Source organism: Mauremys reevesii, linkage group 4 (assembly GCF_016161935.1).
Source record: "Mauremys reevesii isolate NIE-2019 linkage group 4, ASM1616193v1, whole genome shotgun sequence".
In the NCBI taxonomy this organism is placed as follows: domain Eukaryota; kingdom Metazoa; phylum Chordata; order Testudines; family Geoemydidae; genus Mauremys; species Mauremys reevesii.
Genome location: NC_052626.1, coordinates 38,377,918 through 38,389,657, shown reverse-complemented (window position 1 = coordinate 38,389,657; position 11,740 = coordinate 38,377,918).

Sequence of the window (11,740 nt, the reverse complement as noted above, 5' to 3'; positions counted from 1 at the left end):
GGTCTCCTGAGTGCTAATCCTGGCTCTCACACTTACTCGCTGTGTGGCCGTGGGCAGGGATACCTAATCTCTCTACTGCAGGCCTTTTTAAAACAGTCATCATGCATTATCTCACCAGTAGATACATTTTTCTGGCTGTGAAGGACCCCATTGTCCATACCCTTCCTTTATTCTGCCAAATAGGGTGACCAGATGTCCCAGTTTTATAGGGACAGTCCTGATATTTGGGGCTTTGTCTTATATAGGTGCCTATTACCCCCCAGCCCCATCCTGATTTTTCCCACTTGCTGTCTGGTCACCCTACTGCCAAATGATATTAAAAGAGAGTTTTGGGGATGGGGAGTTCCAGATCAACCATCAATCATCATTATTGGGAAGGGTTTGCAGACAACTGTAAAGTCAGTCTGGCTTGGGCTTTTCCTGTTCTCTGGCGGTAAGGAAATCCATAGCCAGGAACCTCCACTGAGAACATCCTGAATCAGAGGGATAAATATCAGGGAGGGAGAGGAATTATTTCAGCTTAGTACCAATGTGGACACAAGAAAAAATGGATATAAATTGGACATTAGGAAGTTTAGACTTGAAATTAGATGAAGATTTCTAACCATTAGAGGAGTGAAGTTCAGGAACAGCCTTCCAAGGGGAGTCGTGGGGGCAAAAGACTTTAAGACTAAGCTTGATAAGTTTATGGAGGGGATGGTATGATGGGATAGCCTAATTTTGGCAATTAATTTGGCAATTGATCTTTGATTATCAGCAGGTAAGTATGCCCAGTGGTCTGTGATGGGATGTTAGATGGGATGGGATCTGAGTTACTACAGAGAATTCTTTCCTGGGTGCTGGCTGGTGAGTCTTGCCCACATGTTCAGGGTTTAACTGATCGCCATATTTGGGGTTGGGAAGGAATTTTCCTCCAGGGCAGATTGGCAGAGGCCCTGGAGGTTTTTCGCCTTCTTCTGCAGTGTGGGGCACGCACGGGTCACTTGCTGGAGGATTCTCTGCAGCTTGAGGTCTTCAAACCACAATTTGAGGACTTCAATAACTCAGACATAGGTTAGGGGTTTGTTACAGGAGTGGATGAGTGAGATTCTGTGGCCTGCGTTGTGCAGGGGGTCAGACTAGATGATCATAATGGTCCCTTCTGACCTTAAAGTCTATGAGTCTATGAGAATCCTGTGATCACTCAGCCATACCCTCACCTACCCACTGAGTGCAATTGCATCAGTGGTTTATGGATGGAGAGGATGTCTGTAAGACAGTTAGACTCTAGCTCCTTAAGAATCTCTAAAGTGGAGCTGAATAGGGAGCCAATCGAACAGTGACATGAATTTTTTTTTTTATCTTTCTTGCTTAGTAGGTGGACTAAGGGAATTTGTACTAGCTGGAGCTTCCAGGTAGCCATCACATTCACCCCAGGTAGTGTGTGTTGCAAAACTCTAATCAGGAGGTGACAAATGTATGGATCACTGTGGCCACCTGTTCTGAAGAGTTTTTGAGTAGAAGGCACTTCTTGACACTGTGGCTATCTGTGTTCTCAGGAGCAGTGATGAGACTGACAGAACTCAGAGACTGCACATCACCTTGACAGTCTGAGGATAAATTCTCTCAGTAGATAATTAGGTTAATATCCCTATCTGCTTCTCAAAGTATCTCCCTCTTCTTGAGCCTGAGTCATCTGCGATTCACCCATGTCCTTATTTCTCTCAGGCACTGGAATATCTGGGGGTTAGCACTGCCTCTATCTGCTGAGAAACCGATGTGCAAATGGTTATCTTCAGCATCACATTAGTAATATGGATCTATGGCATCTCACTACCTCCCCTAGAGGTCTCCCATCAAGTTGAAAAGAAGAGGAGGAAAGACTGAGCCTTGCAGACCTCAGCATGCAAGAGCTCTTCCGGAAAAGGATCAACTGCCTTTTTGAATCTCTTGGATTTGACTCTCTGAGGGGAAAGGTGGCCACTGATTGAAGTGCTAGCTTAGGACTTGGGAGACCTAAGTTCAATTCCCCTGCTTTGTCACAGACTTCCTACATGACCGTAGGCAAGTCACCTAGCCTCTCTGTACTTCAGTTCCCCCTATCTGTAAAATGGGGATAACAGGGTTGTTGTGAGCTGCTCAAACACCACAGTAAGGGAGAACATAAAAATGCCACCGAGAGATTTGGCTAAGAGAAATGAGTAGAGCCAACATAGTGCTGACCTTCCACTCCTACTGGATCTTATATGTGAATAAACAGTATTAGCATAGATGTCTGTGCTCTGTTAATTGCCTTAGAAAAATCACACATTAAAACCATCCCTATGCCATATCCTGGTTTGAACACCAATAGCAAGAAGACTAGGATGCTGGCAGTGATTAAGTTCTGAAGTTTGTTCCCCACCACTCTCTTGATAACTCTTCCCAGGCTTGAGAGGTTGGAGATGGAGTGATTGCTGCTGAGATAGTTGACCTCAAATGCATGTTTCTTTGAGAGACAGCTGGATTATTACTTGCTGCAGGGCAGTTGGCAGATCACTTTCTCTGATAGAGGCATTGATGTTCTAGGTCCATACCGGCTTTCTGGAGCTTAAAAAGACAGGGGTCTGCTTTACATGTCCAGAACCCTTCACTGCTTTCAGGGCCTTCACTTGTTAGACAGGGATGAACTATCTGTCTAGATTTTTTTTCACAGTGACTCCCATCACCATAGTATCTGGTCACCTATATGGAAGAGCTTTAAATTCCATCAAGAAACTTGATTGCTGTACATTGCTCTGACTTGGTTTCCTCAGGACCTAGCAGGACCATTTCAAAATTAGTTTATTTTTTCCACACAGCATGACAAGAACTCCTCACAGCAAGAGATACCTAGCTCTACTGCTATGGTTTTAATCGTGGGAGGTGTGCTTAGAGTTTCTGCAGAGTGTCCATGCCAGGGGGATCTTCACACTACCTGCATGCCACACAACACTGCTTCACTGTGCTCTGTTTGCAGCAATACAGAGGGAAGTTTTGGGGCTGGGGCTGGCCAGTGGGCCCACAAACTCTGAGGATCTTCTGGCCTTTACCCCCATGTGGGTCCCCACCACTACTACAGCCTGGGAGCTTGAAGTATCCTCCCTGGAGAGGCAATGCCGCGAGACTGGCAGGAGGAGGGATTTGCCTAGCCTCCCTTCTTCCTTCCCTGCCCCTGTGCAAAACCTCCTTACTAAAGTTTTACACGAGTACAGGAATTTGGTCTCTTGGTATGTTCCAGATTTTCTTTGCTACTGAGAGAAAACCTCTTAGCTCCTTATCACCAATCCTCTTGCCTCAAGGATTATCAAGATGCTGATTGATTATCCGTCTCCTAATTCTGGTTGGGGGAAGCAACAGATTTTCTGGGAGAAGGGACTTTTTAAAAAAAAATGTATTTAAAAAGGCAAAATATAGTGATTTTGGCACCAGTGAAAAGTGCTGACTTGACAGCCCTGGCACTGAACTCCTTTATTTATGCACACAGAGTACAGTACAGGCGGCAAGAATGCAAGCTTCCAACACACAACCTTGCCTGGGTGCCTCCAGGATCGCCTGGAGGGAAAACAGCTAGGGCTGTGAGGGGAGTTCAGTCTCAATGGCCCAATCAGTCCTTGGGCTCTCTGAGAAAACAACTGGGGTTGATTTTGTGATGCGGATACTTTGTCCAATAGGAACTGGAAAATACATCAGAAGAGAAAAATGGCCAATACTAAAGATGCCTCTGGACAGGGGGAATAAAAAGTTCTACAATATGGCAAGTGAGTCCCAAAATCCTCATTCCTAGAGCTGGGCCTGCCAAGAATCAGGAGGGATTTTACAATCTAGCTCTCAAATGGATTTAAAAAGCAGTGGGGAATGAATGAATGATGGTATAGAAGAGCAATGGGCTTGCCTTAGATATGTCTGCTTGGAAGCAGCCACAATTTCACTTGGATCAAGGAAAGAAAACTGTGGACGCAGCCATGAAATGGAAATTGACTGAGGAAAGAAAAGCCGTAAAAAAACCCAAAGAGGCAAGCATAGGTGTCACAGAATCATAGAGTTCAGCGCCAGAAGGGACCACCAAATGATCGAGTCTGACCTCTTGTATATTACAGGCTACCAGCACCACCTAGCCCCTCCACACTAAACTCAACAACTGAAATTAAACCAAAGTATTACAGCCCACAGGTGACATGACAAGAATACAAGCTGCAATAGGAGTCTGTAGAGAAAGGCAAAGAAGTAAAGGAGTTATGTCAGCAAGATAAGAGAGAATGGCTTTTTCAAAAAAGCAAGAGAAGTCAAACATGCATTAGTCAAAGGTGACTCTAAGAAAATGGTTCAGATACATAAGTGTAACCCCTTTGGAGGGAGTGCTCCTGAAGTACCACACTGAGGATCTAGGGGACTCACCCCTGCTCTATAGCAGTAATGGTGGAAGAGGCTCAGGAATCTGTTTCCTAGTTTGCCTAGAGTCTGGGGAGGAAAATAGAACCAGCTAGCTACACTATGTGGGACCACTCATGAGCCAGGACTCAGAGAAAAGGGGCTGACTTTACTTTCAGTTGACTGTGTTTGGAGTATAGCAGAGAAAGGCACTACACAGCCAGGAAGGACCTTTCTACCCTTCACATTCCTATCCAAGGGAAGACTTTGATCCCTTTTGGGATTTCTGGGATGTTGAATAGTGTCATCACAGCAGAGACCAGAAACCCAGGAGGCTGAGGAGACAGTCAAGGTTAGGCTAACAAGAGTCAGTCTAAATGCACATCTGAATCCAGACTAGAGAGCCACAAGGACAATCTTACTATCCTTGGTGTGGCTACTTTGTAAGAACACCCTGGTTTATTTATTTTGATATTGTGTTTTCAGCTGGCCACTGATTTCATTGCTGTATCACCCATCAAAGACTGAGCCAATACTCACTATCTGTCTAGATGGGTATTAGGAAGAAGCAGGGTAGTATGTATTGTCTGTAAATGTTGGAAAGGGTAGAGTTTATTTATTGTTAATTTTGTCTTTTATTATTGTGATCCCTTTTCCCATTGTTCCCTATTCTGAGTTCCCCAGTTACCTAAAAAAAACCCCAGTTACTGTTTTATTTCTCTGGGCATTGCGATAGCTATTATTTATTTATTTATTTATTGCTTTGACTGACACTCCTTTGTATGAGATTGGGTGTTGAATATTTTCCTAAGGGACAGGTTCTTTGTGTTCTCTGCACTAGGAGGCATTTACTTGGCTGGAGGCACCAGGTACCTGGTGAACCCAGGGCCTACAACCCTGAGGAGAAAAAGGAGAAAGCAGCAGCTGTGCCTCAGGGCTGGGTTACATATGCAATTGTCATCCTGTTTGCAGAGTCACAGTGGTATCATAAAAGCGAAAGATGGAAAATTGTTAAAAACAGAAGTAGAACAAAAGAAATGATGGTGAGGACATTTTAATGAAGAACTCAGCCAAGAAGAGCCAACAATTCAAATCAGTGGATGTGAAGTAGGTAAGGATTGAACATTTCATTGCTAGAAATTTAGAAACAGAGAAAGTAATTAAGCAGCTAAAAATCAGCAAAGTGCCTGGTCAAGATAAGATTACTGCTGAAATGCTTAAAGCTGGTGAGGATGGGGAGTACATGTACTGTGTTTATTGTTTGGGAGAAAGAACTCTGTCCAGAGGATTAGAACAAAAGTGTGATCTGTAAATTACCAAAGAAAGTGAACCAACTGGTGTGAGATAACTGCCAAGAAATAACATTACTTTCAGTACCCAGGAAAGTGTTCTGCAGTATACTATTGAACAGTATCAAATTGGTCAAAAATGAAAAACTGCATAATGAGCAAGCAAGCTTTAGACTGGAAAGATCTTGTGTAGGTCACATCTTTATCCTGAGATGATTTGTTGAGGAAAGGGCTCACATACCAGAGAAGATTAGTCTTGAACTTCATAGATTTCACCAAAGCTTTTGACTGCGTTCACAGAGAGTCACTATGGAAGATCTTGCAACAATATGGGCATCCTAGAAAGATAGTATTATTGGTCAAGATGCTGTATGAAGGTTCAAAATGCTATGGAAAGACAAAGTTGAAAGACGAATTGCTTTGATATCATCACTGGAGTGGGGCAGTGTTGCATCTTTTCACCTCTTCTTTTTTGCATTTTGATATATTATATGATGCAAAGAGCAACATCAAAGAAAGATACACAAGTTATGTGAAGCACAGGAAAACATCAGGATCTTGACTTTACAGATAATATTTCTCTGTTGAACACACATAACAATGCCATAGAAAAGAAACTCTCCAATGTCAGGCCACGAAAGTAGGATGAAAAATCAGAACGTCAAATGAAATCAAAAGAAAATGAAAGTCATGATAGTTGTAAAGAGGAGTAAGCAATGATGGTGTGTGTGCGATTGACAGTGAATTGACAGAATGGTTAAGAAGTTTGTATATCTTGGAAACAAGGTGCTGATGGCCAATGCCATAAGGAAGTGAAAGCAAGAACTCGGAAGGCAAGTGGAGCTTACGAGACTGGTAAATATTTGGAAAAATAAGGAAATTCACATAAGAAACAAGATAAAGTTATACAGTGTCATTGTAATACCAACATTGTTATATGTTTTTGAAACTTGGCAAATGCTAGAAGCCCACAACATGAAACTTTACACATTCCATCACAGATAATGATGGAGAATACTTGGTGACTGCCAGTGGGAAGAGTAACTAATGCTGATGCGCAGATTACAGAGACAATGATTCGAGAAAGAAGGCTAAAGTGGTTGTAAAAATTGATGTAAAAAAACTATGTTCCTAGAGAAGCCTTTGACTGGATGCCAGAGGGTGGAAGATAGAATTGAGCAGGACAACAGATTACATATTAGAAAAATATGGCTACAATGGCATTAGACAGACGGAGGTGGAAAGATTGGGTTCCCTCATGTGTCACACTGCACAGGAGCATTTTGTCTAATCTATTTGCCTGCCGTTATAGTCAAAACACAGAGGAGATGACAGTGTGAGGGAGCTTGGATTATTGCTTCCTTCACAAACCCATTCTGTGCACTTCAGAGCTGTACATCTGGCACCTTTCATGAGCCCTATGTTCACTGTCTGAAAACAAAGCCAGGTAGTTGGCATGTGTGTGTGTGGAGGGGGGACAGTAAATAAAGTTGCGTGAACAAACCTGGTGATAAAACATACTTGGGTGAGTCAACTCTGAGTTTGAACAATACTAACCACCCTGCCCAACCCAATAGAAAAGGCAGTTTCTTCCATGAAAAACAGAGAGGTTTCTTTATAATTATATTAAGGATAATGGGAAAATCCCTTCAGAGGAAATCAAAGACAAACCTTCTGACTACATGGCAAGAGAGAGTGAAAGAGCTCTACAAGTTTGGTTCACAGGCATGGCAACAAGACACCCGTTCCTGCATGGAGGTTCTGATTCTAGCTACTCAAACCTCCAAGGGGAACTGGGATGGGATCTTAGACCTTCAGATCATATGACTGTCCTTGTGATACAATTGGCTCTTACCAACCTCCCTGTGCCACCACTGCAGAAAGTAAATATTAACCCATTCTGCACTTGACCTTGTACTCAAGCTGCTATTTAAGACTTCACCTCCCACACTGTCAGAGTTCAGAATCTCTAAGTTCCCTTCCTGATGTCCTTAACCCAGTTCATTCTCAGGCAAAACTCCTACTGACTTCAGTGAGCGTTTTGCTTGGGTAAGGACTGAATAAAATCTGTGTAACTATCCTAAACCCTTTATTTTGTCTTGGCCTTTTTTCCCCTCAAAGCATCCCTTCTGAAAGCTCTCCAGTGTATTTCAATGGAGTTAAAAGGGCGTGTCCCCCTGTATGTCTACTCAGGTGTTCCTGTTTGCAAATTCAGATACTGGTAGTTGTGCATGATCCAAGCTTTTGATCCCCCCCTCCCCATTCTGAGTCATTTTTAAGCTCCACCCTGTGTAATTTTCAGAAATGCTGAAGTGCCACAAGAAAGGCTCTTATTGTATTTCTGGTTCAGCCAGAAGCAGGGAGTTCCAGCAAATCCTGTTCCCTGGAGATCTCCAGCCCTCTTTTCTCAAACCAAGAAGCTGAGCTAGTTCAGATAAACATTGCAATTGGCCTCACTGACGACCCAGGCTGAAGGTCCCCAGTGACAAAACATCCAGCAGGATGAAAGCAGACAGTAGTGCCAACCAACCACAGTCCCTGCTTTTGCGGGCTTGGAGTCAGCCAGCGCAACCTAGAAAGGCTGGCTAGCCTTGGGTGGGAATGGGATAAGGGCGCCTGGGAGACATGCTGATTCAGCGTGTTTCCCAGGTAGCCTCCACAAGCAGAGGTCCTCTGGAGTCCTCCTACATCAGGAAGGGCAACTTAAAGCTACTCCCATCCAACTGTGGTATTGCAGCCTGCTTTCTCCCACTGGTGAGTCACTTCTCCAGAGCAGCTGCTGCCCCCTCCCCTCCCCGCCCCCAGGAGCAAGAGGTTGGAAACTGCATACATAAACTCACTCATCCATAGGTCTAATCAAAGCCCTGGAACTTGGGGGTGTTGAAGCTTAAGCCTTTAGAAAGCTTCCCATTTCTATTAATTATTTTATCCTTGTTCCACTGAAATATTCCTACTATGAGTCAGTTATAGAAGCATGCTGAAAAATGTACTGGATTAAAGTTTGGGGTGCTGAAATCAAGGTTTTTGTTCAATTCATCATAAATATTGGGGAGATTTAAAACATTGAGATGAAGATCTGGTTTCAATTTTTGAAAATCCCTCCAGTTTTTGGGCTGTTCAGCTCTGGGAATTGATTCAGACCCATCTCTGTTATAGTATATTCATTATAGTATTGCCTAAATGACTCAGCAGGGATTGCAGTCATTGTGCTATGCACTGTACACAGAGTAAGAGACAGCCCCTGCCCTTACAATCAATATAGAAAAGACAGGTACAGAATGGGAGGAAGAAAGTGTTCTCACCATTTTACCATGTTCGCACAGGAGCTAAGAATTGAACACCAATCTCCAGAGTCCTAGTCCAGTGCCTTAGCCAGAAAATCATCTCTGCTATCCTTACTAGCCCAAAGAAGCATACTGCTCAAGACACAGAACAAAATGGCAGGCCAGGCCCTGGGACCTTACTCACCTGACTCCATCGGGTGCTTTGGCTGAGTAAACATAAGAACAGCCATACTGGGTCAGACCAAAGATCCATCTAGCCCAGTATCCTGTCTTCTGACAGTGGCCAATGCCAAGTGCCCCTGAGGGAATGAACAGAACAGGTAATCATCAAACGATCCATCTGCTGTCAAGATAAGGAAAACTGGAGGAAAGGTTTAAGGATCTGCGTGGGATGGGGGCTGTGGGAAGGAAGGAAAGTATAAAGCAAGGGATTATATTAAGGATAATGGGAAATTAATGCCACCCTAGTTATAAGATTTAATTGTGGAATACCTTGTGCTACTTATTGTGAGCTAACTACGGCAGCAAGCCATTATTTCCCAGTACCCAAGATACCATAAACCCAAGGTTTTATGGGATTTGGCTTATGCAGTCTCATTACAGGTAAAAAGAAGAACCCTTGTCCCTTCCATGTACAAAGGGGTTAGTATGTGAATTAACACTGAATTCATTTAAGAAATTAAAAATAAATAAATAGGCCATATGCAATCTGTAGCTGTGCATCCCTTATTAAAAAGAAACAAAAACTCCCTCCTTTGCTCCAAGAACTACAGTTTGCTACTATAGAGGCAGCCCTGTTGCTGTGTAACTTATAGCCCTGGTCACAAAACCTTCTTCCTGTAATTATCAAGAGAGAAGCTAATAAGGGCCTGGCAAATGTTTTAGCAAGACATTTAAGCACATGTCCTAACTTTAAGCATCAGAGTAGTCCCTGGCTGAATTGGTGCTAACCAGAGGACCTAAAATTTACAGATTTTCAAATGCAGTTGTGAGCATTTTGCGCAGGCCCAGAAGTCAATTTCCTATGTTTCTGTCAGATGAGTGGCCTGATCCTGCAAACATTTATGCACAGGAGTAACTTCAGTGGGACAATTCACACCAGTAAAATTATTCATGTGTGTAACTGTTTCCCAAATGGGGCTCTTTGAATGTAAGCTCCTCGGAGCCAGGACTATGGGCTTGATTAATCACTATCCTGCATCTAGTGCAGTCATTCCCACCAGCACAAAATGGGTATAAACTGCTATCATTCTAGTTTGGTAATATTTTATACCCACTGTGCACTGGTACTGTACAGTGTCTGTACAAGATGCAGGGCAATGATGAATCAGGTCCCATAGCTGTCTTTATAGTCCCAATCCTGCAAATACAGGTGGCCAGGGTTGACAGGAGTATATTTCCTAATGAGAATCAGTATGGGCAAGAGTGGGTCCTATCTTTAGCAAAGATACCAACGTTGGTGCTCAGCAAGTAATAAATTATCATCATCATCGTCTTCCTTTTTGCTTTGTTTAACTACTAAAGCGCTCAATGTTATATCATATCCAGCTTTATGAGAGACATAAAAAAATAAAACAATAATGAGTTTAATAGTAACAGCAAATAATAATAAAATTATAATAATAAAAAATTTCACACATATCTCTGTACATCTTGAAAGCACTGTAAAAACACTAAATAATTAATCCTAATTAAAGAGACCTTGAAGAAATTAAAGGTCCCTTGAAGTTAGTGGGAGTTTTGCTCTTTACTTCAGTGGAGCAGGACCTAGCCCCAAAAGCATTAATGTTTGGAAAAGTGTAAGGACCCAGTCCTGCACCCTTGACTCAGACAAATAGTTCTTAAGCATGTACATAACCATAATGGAGCTACCTGGATGAGTAAGGGTTGTAAATAAGGCCCTATGATTGCATCTTTTTTCCTTTTCATTCAACTCTTTATCCTTCAATATTGATCCCTTTAATTCATCTGCGCTCATCATGCTCAAGTAAATGGCAAGAATTCCCATTGACTTCGGCAGCTCAATTTTAGATGTTAGTTGTGGTGCACGTAGCTATGACATTGGGATGTGTTCATTTCCTGTGAAGTATACCTTTAAATTTCTAAGAACACCTCTCATCAACAGAGACAGTAGCATTTTGTTTCCAAGTTGCTGCAGCCTGTTACAAAAGAGACTAAGGGCTTGTCTAGATGGCAAGCTAGTGCATGGCAAGCTGGAGTGTAAATCATAGAATCATGGAAGTGTAGAACTGGAAGGGACCTCCAGTCCCCTGCACTCAAGGCAGGACTACATAGTAACTAGACCATTCTTGACAGGTGTTTGTCTAACCTGTTCTTAAAAACCTCAATGATGGAGATTCCACAACCTCCCTGGGCAATTTGTTCCAATGCTTAACCACCCTGACAGGAAGTTTTTCCTACAGTGCACTAACATGTCATGCACTAACTGGCTGTGTGGACCCTGCTAGTGTGCTTTGACCTACTCCCATTCACTGTGGTCACTCATGGAGGCTTTACTTATGTTTTTTTGAGCAAGGAGTTTGTCTTCTTATTTGCCCATAAAGGGCCATGCATATCTCTAAGTGTCACTCATCTGGAGTGAAAGTCACACATTTGCTCTTGCTGCTGCACTTCAGTCACTCAGTCATGCTAGCTGACATGTCAGGGCTGGAGGCAGTGAGCAAGATTTCCACTTCAGTTCCTCCTTATTTCATCTCCTCCTCACTATGAGAGGCTCCTCCTGGGGCTTCTGAGCAGGTAGCCAAAGATTCTTCCTCTCTCTACACATACCCCTTTACA